Genomic DNA, 10,495 nt, shown 5'->3' on the forward strand with positions numbered 1-10,495 from the left:
TGCTAGGACCCGGGTTCTGCAATGTGACTACTTGTCCAAGGTCACACAGCAAGCTGGAGACTCGGGGACCAGTGTTGGATCTCCCACCTGGTTGGGACTTCTGAGCGCATCGGGGCAAGATATGTGAATAAACCCTGTCCTGAATCCCAGTCCTTTGTATCACTTGGTGGTGATAGAGAGTCTGCTGTAGGGGATATGACTTTTGCTTGATGCAAACCTGGTGGTGGGGTGCCGAGGGTGGTCGGGGAGGGAACAGGAGAAAGGAAAAAGGCAGGGTTAGAAGTGTATGGAGCCCGCAAGTGAAGAAGAGGCTATGAGGCTGGCGCGTCGAGAGTGTGCAGGAAACATTTTTTGAGGCATAATTGAGAAAGATCAGCCATTTAGTAGCCGTATTCTCTTGGGCAAGGTCTTCAACCTCCTGAGCGTTACTTCTTTTTCTTCGAATTGCAGTGATTTGTGCGGACCACTGGGGGTGAATATCAAGTGTCAGGGACCACCGGAGGCACTCAATAAATAGAAGACGCGTTGCTGTTGAGAAGTAGAAGCTGTGCCGGTGGTAATAGGTCAAAGGCCACCCCTACACTAGCGAGGTGACCCTCTGGACCCGGTCTGCGTCTGCTGCTCAGAGCCAGAAATCAGCACCCGAAGACAGGAGACTGTCGGTTGCCAGCGAATTCACAAATCCGACCGGCCCCTCCCAGCCCACCGACCTCGGGACAGCCCCAGGAACATGTTCAGCACCGTGGCCAGAGCCACATCCATCCTATGGCAAAGCGCCGCTGGAGGAACGGCTTTGCTGTTTTTTCAACTCGCGCTTCTAACGCTTCAGTCCTACCCCACGGAGGAGCAGTGCACACTCCCACGAAGCACAGGCCGGCGTTAGCCTCTACCTTGACCATACACATCGGCGCTCACCCGATGAGATCCCACGTACTGTATATGAGAGAGTTTCCCCCTCAGTTGAATGCGTTTGTACGTGCCTTTCAGTTTGCACCTCTACTACCTAAATTGTTAATACTTTAAAGTCCACAAAGACCTAGAACTGAATGGGTGCACAAGTGCGTGAACGACTCCATACAGTAAGATATTACATGAGAGAAGTTTGATACAAGAAATTTAACATAGTGGCTTGGTTGCGTCTGGTGTGTTAGACATTGGACCAAATTGAGTTTTGTTTTGTTTTGTTTTGTTTTGAAACGGGCTCTCCCTCTGTCGCCCAGGCTGGAGTGCAGTGGCGCCATCTCTGCTCACTGTAACCTCCGCCTCCCAGTGTTGGATCTCTCACCTGGTTTGGACTTCTGAGCGCCGAAGTCCGGGTTCAAGCAACTCTTCTGCCTCAGTCTCCCGAGTAGCTGAGACTACAGGCGTGTGCCACCATGCCTGGCTAATTTTTTTGTATTTTTAGTACAGATGGGTCTTCACCATACTGGCTAGGCTGGTCTCGAACTCCTGACCTCGTGATCAGCCTGCCTCGGTCTCCCAAAGTGCTGGGATTGCAGCCGTGAGCCACTGTGCCCAGCCCTAAATTGAGTTTTTAGAACGTTAATTTCAGACAACTATTTTTAAAAATATTACAACTAAGTCAAACTACCAATTACTAACACGTTTTTATTTAATCAATAACTTTGATTTTATTACTCCCTGCCCTATATTACCAGTAGGTTGATGTATGTGGAAAGAAAGGGAGAGAAAATAGACTAAGATAAATCAGAATACTATGGGAAGTTATTGTCTAAGATTGAGAATCAGGAAAATATTGTGGGATATATTTCTGGTCTACTCAGTGCCAAAGCTATGGTTGATAGGTGAAAAAACTGGAAAAAAAAAAAAAAAACTCACCAAAACTATTGTGATAAAATTTTTTTTTCATGTTAGCTAAAATAGCCAGCCATTTAATGGCACTCAACCAGTTTCTAAAATATAGACAAATCTATATTGCATGACCAAGAGGAAACAGAGGGTGCTGTTGAAATTGATCTATTTATTCACAACATGTAAACTATTATGTAATACTATATATAAAACTATCTCTAGTATGTGGTAGGTACTAGGAACAACAAAATAAAACCCAGACAGATCCTATATTTATAAACTTATAGTCTAGAGAGAAAAATACAGTTAAATAAATAATGCTAATACAATATTGATAAGTGCATTTACAGAGGCATGTACAATGAGCCCTGTTGGAATACAGAGAATGAATGAACCACATGGAGGCTTTAGGGAAGGCTTCTCAGCCGAAGCAGCATCTGAGCTGGATCTTGAAAATGTTCAGTTCCGTCAGAAAAAGGAAAATTTGCTCAACCGTTCAGACAATGGACACAAAAGCATTTTGGAGTGACACTCAACAAGTCTTGTTCTATGAATGGTGTAAAGAGTATTATTATTGACTTGTGGATTTTTGTATAGTCAGTGCATACGGATCAGTTACGGCGATTTTTTTCTTTTAGACATTCAAATTGTCCCATCTTTGGCCAATGAGATCCTCTTCAAGTTGGCTTCAGGGTCCTTTTGATATGACTCACTTAGATTTTTAGAGCTTCCATGCTGTGTTTTGTGGCACAATGAGATGCCTCCAGCTCACGTAAATTCTCCACACTAGACCTAGGAGCAACCATTATTTCAAGAATCCCTGGTATCTGCAGTGGGAAACAGCGTTTAGAGACCACCATTTGGGCAGTGGGATTGGTCATTGTGCCTGGAGCATTATGCACTAGGTTCTGTAGACAGAGGTAGGATATATATACACAGATTATATGTATATTCTATACATATAAATAAAGTTACATAGTTTCCATTATGAAGATGTACCTTAGTTTCATTTAACCAATGTTTATTGATAAATATTTGTGTGTTTTTAATAATCTTTTATTGCTATAATATATATTGTTATATATTCTATATATATTGTGTATATATAGGCTATACACTATATATGTATACATATGCATATATAGATGTGTGTGTACAATCATTATCATCTCACAATATCTAGATATCTGTAAATCATGAGATTATAATTACGATAATGTAGATAAATTGGACAGACCCTGAGCAGATGAACCAAACTAACATCACCACTGTGATACCTTGGGAAGAACACAATGTCACTTATATGTATTCCAGCTAGAAATGAAGAACCTCAATATAATCACAAGGAAATATCAGACAAACTCAAAATGAGAAATCATTTATTTAAAAAATTATTCCAAAAATTTCAATGTTATTTAAGACAAAGGAAGACTGAGAAAATGTTTCACAATAAATGACACCAAAGAGACATAACAACTAAATATAATTTCTGATTTTAATTTCTGATCAATGTTTGGTTTATTGGAGTTGACAGTCATATGGAAGAGGATATTCTTATTCTTAGAGATGCACACTCAACTGTGATTTATGCAGCTTACTCTCAATTGTTTCAGAGAAATATGATGTGTGAGTGTATGTGTAGATAAATAGAGCAAATGATAGAGCAAACGGGGCAAAATGTTAGTAACAGGTAAATCTTAGGAAATGGTAAAATTTTTTTTTGTACTATAATTGCACATTTTCTATAAGTTTAAAATTATTTTCAAATAAAAGTTCAAAACTCATACATTTGTATAGACATTTCTGATTCAATTTCCGATTATTAACTTCTTCAAGTTTATATTTATGCTGAACATCTTGGTTTCTAACAATGTAAACATAATTATCTTATACATGAAATGATTTCAGACTTATAACATCAGCATTACCACTAATAATAAAATTGACAAATGAAGTTTGAGATTTTTTTGCAGTTCTCTTTTGTCCTTACAGTATATCCCACTAAGTTTGTACAACTGCTGTGTTTTAAAATTACTTGAGACAACGTTTTTCTATGTGTGGTTATTTACCAATTTGATACATGGTTCATTTGTTTCAATTATTTTCAATTTTTTAAATTTTCTATTTATTTTTAAGTTTTAGTTTTTAATATATAAAACATTTACATGATCTGACAATTAAAATGTTAAAACAAAGTATGGTTCTAAATTTAAAACTTTAAACCAAAGTATACTCAGGAAAATGTTATTTTCTTTTCCTATTTTTCAATAGATAATATTTAAAATTTTTAGCTTCTAATTTATGTCTTGTGTGTATTTCTTTTTGTAAGTGTGTGTGTGTGTCCTACTACAAGGTAGTATACTATACATTCACACTAGATTGTCTTCTGTGTTGCCTTTTCAATTTAACATTATATCCTGAGATTCTCTCATAGCAATTTTTTTATGTGGTTTTTTTTTTTAATCCACCTAGGGAAAGTTACATAGTTTCCATTATGAAGATGTACCTTGGTTTCATATAACCAATGTTTATTGAGGAATATTTGTGTTTTTAATAATCTTTTCTTGCTATAAATGATAATGTATATATCATTTTATATGCATATAGCTATATTACAAAATAATATAAAATAATTTAATAAAAGAAGAAATGATACATGGCGGTATACAAATCATTGAAAGGCACAATACAGCATGGATAGACAGTGTATAGTGCCTTAGTGTCAAGTCTGGGCTGTGAAAACATATAGAGAAATTTGGTATAAGGTAACAGATACAACATTACATTATATTTTTAGAAGTGGGATTGTTGAATCAAAGGGTCAAAGTATTTTTGTTATATATTGCCACATTCCTCTCCATGGGATTGTATCACCTTGTATCTCCACCAGCAATGGATAAGAATCCCTGATTTCTCCCAACCTCTACCACAGTGTTGTCAACTTTTTAATTTTTCCAACTTAATTTTTAGGTGAGAAATGGTTTCTCATTGTGTTTTTCCTTTGCATTCTTTTATTCTGAGTGAGATGAGCATATTTTCATATGTTTAAGGGCCATTTGCTTTTCTTTTCATGTAAACTGCTGGACTATGACTTTTCCCATTTTTCTATTGGGTTGTTGTTAAGCTTTTTAAAATTGATTTCTAGGAGCTCTTTTTGTGTTGCAGAGATATTCCTTTGGAAGGACATAAATAGAAAATATTTTCCCCAGCTGTTCATCTGTCTTTTCAATTTTACTTATGGGTGTTTTTCTTTATTTGACACACACAAGCTTTAAATTTCTGTGTCATCCAATTTGCCAGTCTTTGTTGTTATTGTTTCTGGATTTTGAGTCATCTTTATAAAGGCTTTACTCATGGCTAAGTTATAAAGGAATTGTGTTTTGTTCTATTATTTTGTGGCTTTATTTTTTAACACTTATTTCTGAATCCATTTGCAATTTATCCTGGAACATGAAATGATATATGGATCCAATTTTATCCTTTTCCAAATGGTTACTCAGTTGTTTCAACACCATTTATTTAAAAGTTTGCCTTTTCCTTAATAATTTAAGTTGACTCTTTTGTCTTGTATTAAATTTTTATATGTATTTTCAGAGCCCAGTCTCAACACTCAGGCAGTATACACTGCCTCTTCATGCTGGATTTGTACCACTCAATGAATCGTATACTGCCATGTGCCATGTATTCTTTAATTATAAAATTTCACTTATTGATATCATATTTCATGTATTAATCATGATAAAAATTGGATACATACATCAAGAAACCTAAAAAAGAGACTGAAAAAAGATAAAATCTTATGTATTCATTTTTCTGCTAAAGGAAATTAGAATATAGAATGCCCAGGGCTCATATCAGGAACTCATGCTCCTTTTGCCTCTCTGCTCCACCATCCTTTGTGAGTGGCTTCCAATATCAAGGTTACTTCTTGGCTCAAGATTGGTGCTGGAGCTCCAGTCATCCAAATGAGTTCCAGGCAAGAAGAAACAGAATAGGCAGGGATAAAGAGCTTTCTTAAAGTTCTAACTCAAAACTCTCACATTGCATTGGCCAAGTCAATTTTCAAGAGAGGCTGGAAAATACACATTTATAGCAGGGCATGTTATCACTCCCAGGGTTCTAGATTTGGATAAACAATTTATAGTTACTGCCATGTTTCCCAATGTGACTGTAAGTAATTTGAAAGCAAAGACATATTTTTCTTTAGATGACCTAGTACAGTGGCTTGTAGGTAGTAGAGCACCTAAAGCAAACATTTCCTGTGTTGATTAAATTTATATTTCATTTTTATATAAATATAGAACATATAAGAAGGCTCATGAGGAAATTTAAACACTACATTGTACTTTTCGTAAAACACATCATTTATTTTAATGTTCTATTCAAGCTTTGAACACAATGTACTAATATATCTGGCTTCATCAGTTATACTCTTTCTACCACATCATATAGCCTCATTTAAATAATGTCATGTACATATTTCAAAGCAAAAAGTACACATTGCTCTTTCCAGACCAGCAAGCTGTAACAACTTATATTTAATATCAGGTATATAAACAGAGGAGTAGAAATATATATATAAAATAATCTTAGCATTTAAGTACCTTAAAAATCATCAACAGCATTATTTTTTAAGAGATAGGATCCTGCTCTCTAGCCCAGACTGGAGTGCAGTGCCACGATTACAGCTCACTGCATTCTCGAATTCCTGGGCTCAGGGGATCCTCCCACTTCAGCTTCCTAAGTAACTGGGAGTACAGGTGCACACCACCAGGCTTGGCTGAATTTTTTTTATTTTTTTGTAAAGATGGAGTCTTGCCATCTTGCCCAGACTAGTTTGAAACTCCTGAGCTCAAGCAATCCCTCTGCCTTGGTCTCCCAAAGTGGTGAAATTACAGGTGTGAGTCACCACACCCGGTAAAAATCATTTTCTAATTAGCAAATGAGACATATTATCACAAGTAATCACTATGAAAATTAAAATAATTTTACAGTTTAAAAATTCATTTTAAAATCTTTGTGATTTTCTGCTTATAGAGGCAACATATTTCTTAAAAACTCAAACGTGTTAGAAAGTCTCTTATACCCATCTCTTTTTGAATTTTCCCCATAGATATTTCAGTGGGACTTTCCATATTTTTACTGATACTTTTACTACAAGTTTTACATTTTGATATTAAGCATTACTACTTTACCTAGTCCTTTAAAGCCTAGTTAATACCAGAATTTATCTATTAATAATTATCAAGGTTACATATAGGTTTATAATTTCAAATGCTTATACAAGGCTTATTAAACCATGATGGTACTGATTTATGCATTATTATGTATTGGTATACTGTTATGAAAGATTATTTAGTTGTTTTATGCTCTCAACTCATGAATCACCCATATGTGGGTACACGCACACACATATACATACATACACACACACACACACTCTCTCTCTCTCTCTCTCTTTCTCTCTCTCTCTCTCTCTCCCCCCTCTTTCATCTTCCAAATGCAATCATACTATAATTTTGGGATTAGGTTTATCCTTTACATTCACATTTTTTGCTGACGTAGATATTACTAAATCGGAACCACATAGCACACTGTGATAATATTCTCCTTTCTTGAAATACCTTTTGTTTTCCTTGGTGTTATAACCACCTCATTGGATGATTTGTCTAGTTTCTATATAAGTACTACTAATCTTCCTCTCAACATTTTTTAACACAGCAGGTTATTTTATGCATTTCAATCTGTTTCTTTGGGACAATGCTTTTGGATACCTACACTCTGCTACTCCAATCTGAACTAGTGCTCTCTGGGCCTGTTACATAGGTTATTGTCCTGATAGTTCATCATCCTTTTGGGTACCTCCTTTGCCTGGCCAGGTACTGGGTCTTTCTCTTTTTCGGTTTGCTTTCTGTTAAGAAGGTGCACATTCTCCAATAACTTGCTGAAAAAAGATACACGGAAGATACATTTTTGAGGAACTTTTGTATTATAACTATTTTTATTGTACCATAACAATTTATTGGGAGTTTAATTATCTTCTTAGTCTGTACCACAGTAACGGAATATCATAGGCCAGGTGACTTATAAGCAACAGAAATTTATTTCTCACAGTTCTAGAGGCTAGGAAATCCAAAATCAAGGCAGATTTGCTGTCCGGTGATGACATCCTTTCTGATTTCCTAGATAGCCATCTTCTCCGCATCCTCACAGGGCAGAAGGAGTGAGGAAGCTTTCTGGGACCTCTTTTATATGGTTGCTATCCCATTGATGAAGGCTGCACTGTCACGACCTACTCACCCACCAAAGGCCCCACCACCACACCACCTAATACCCTTACATTTAACATTAGGATTTCAATACATGAAGTCGAAGGGGTGGACACAAACATTCAGTCTATACCAGTTACGGAATTTTACTTTAGATAGCACTTTCCCTAAGAATTTTAAAGGAATTGCTCCCTGGAATTTCCCAAATACAACACTATTCTCATTCTGATTAATTCTAATTCTAATTAATTCCTGATCACTTGAATAAATTGCAGTTACTTTTTTCTCTGAAATATTTTAAGATTCATTAATTTATTCTACACTTATTTATTGAGCACCTATTATGTGCCAGGCTCTATTCTTACAACTGAGAATACAGAAGTAAGTGAAAGACACAAAAATGTCTATCCTCTGGGCACTTATATTCTAGCAGGGGGAACAAATAATATAAAGATAAATAAGTAAAACACATAATGGGTTAGATGGTGATAAGTGCTAAGGGAGAAAATAAAACGGTGAAAAATCCAAACAAATGAAATTTTAGATAGGGTAGCCAGGGAAATGACTTTTGAGTGAAGCCTTGAAGGATGTAGGGATATCAGTGGGTGAAGACAATGGCATTCCAGGCAGAGGAAATAACAAAGGTTTTGAGGGAGGTATGGTGACTTTGGACTGTCTACTTAGCTAAGCTAATTTCAAGGAGTTTCCAAGTGTGGTTCTTGGCTAGGATTGGCCACAAGAGACATTTATTCAAGTTTGGAAAGGTAAAAATGTCCATGAAAAAAGGCACTAACTTCTCCAACAGAGAATGTTCCACCTGCAGCATTGGAGCTAGAGTTTGGAGGTGGTGAGAGAACCCACTTCACTGTGGGTTCTGAAGAGAGACATGTGAGTTCCAGTTCATCATTGGTTCCAGCTCCTTCTCAAGGGTCTCATATTTCAGTTGCTCTCCCCCACTTTCTGTCTTTTCTTCCCAAATTCCTGCCATGCTAATTTCAGAATTAGCATCATATGCAGAAGCAACAGAAATTTATAAACTGTTTAACAAGCTACCTCAATTACATAAAGTCAGAGCTCTAAAATTAATCCCTTATTCTATGTCATTCATAGTGGTTCTTTTTCTTGGATCTCATACAGCAAGATAAGGTCTAGCTTGTGGGAGGAGCAGCAAAAAGGCCAATGTGGTTGTAGTGGGGCAAACAAATGGGAGAATGACAGGAGGTGAGTTAAAAGAGGAAAAGAGACCAAATAGTGAAGTTCTTAAAAGTTATAGCTATGATATTTTACTCTGATAAGATGGAAAATCACTGGAAAATTTGAGGTAGAGAAGTGACATGATCTGACTAATACTTGTAATCCGATCATTCTGACTGCTGTTTAGGAGAAAGATGAAAGGGAAGCAAGGGCAGTGGCAGGGAGGCCATTTAGGACATTATTTTTAACAATCCAGGCAAGATGTTATGGAGACAAGAGATGTTGGTGACTTAAACCAGAGTACTGACATGATACTGGTGAGAAATAGTTGAGTTCTGGACTTCTAAAAGTTAAAATTTATATGCTATGCTTACATAACAAGTATATTATCTTTTGGCCTGTGCAACTGAAAAGTATGGAGTTGCCATTGACTGATATAGGAGAGACTGGAGGTGAAACAGATTTTGAAAGGACGATTAAAAGCTTAATGCTAGATGTATGAATAGACATACTTATTATAAATTTTAATAGAGAACTAGAAGACAGTTGGATATACTGGTATGGAGTTCAGGGCTGGTGATAAAAATTGGGATGTGGTCAGCAATAAATAGTATTTAAAATAAGGATGCCAGTTGAGATAAGTTAGGAAATAAGCATAGCTACAAAAGAGGTGTTCAAGGGCCTAGAGATTTAGAGCCTTCCACAGATATTTAGAAATCAGCGTCGTGAGAACGAACTAGCAAAAGATACTCATAAGTGGTCAGTGGATGTAGAACTCCAGCCAGGAAACTGTGATATTCTAAAAGATAGCAAAGAAAATATATCAGCTGGGCGCGGTGGCTCAAGCCTGTAATCCCAGCACTTTGGGAGGCCGAGACGGGCGGATCACGAGGTCAGGAGATCGAGACCATCCTGGCTAACACGGTGAAACCCCGTCTCTACTAAAAAATACAAAAAACTAGCCGGGCGAGGTGGCGGGCGCCTGTAGTCCCAGCTACTTGGGAGGCTGAGGCAGGAGAATGGCGTAAACCCAGGAGGCGGAGCTTGCAGTGAGCTGAGATCCGGCCACTGCACTCCAGCCTGGGCGACAGAGCGAGACTCCGTCTCAAAAAAAAAAAAAAAAAAAAAAAAAAAAGAAAATATATCAAGACAGGAGTGATCAATTATATCATATACTGCCATGGGTCAAGTAAGATGAGAATGGACCATTGTATTTAGCA

This window comes from Macaca mulatta, chromosome 2, assembly GCF_049350105.2.
Source record: "Macaca mulatta isolate MMU2019108-1 chromosome 2, T2T-MMU8v2.0, whole genome shotgun sequence".
NCBI classification, from domain to species: Eukaryota; Metazoa; Chordata; class Mammalia; order Primates; family Cercopithecidae; genus Macaca; species Macaca mulatta.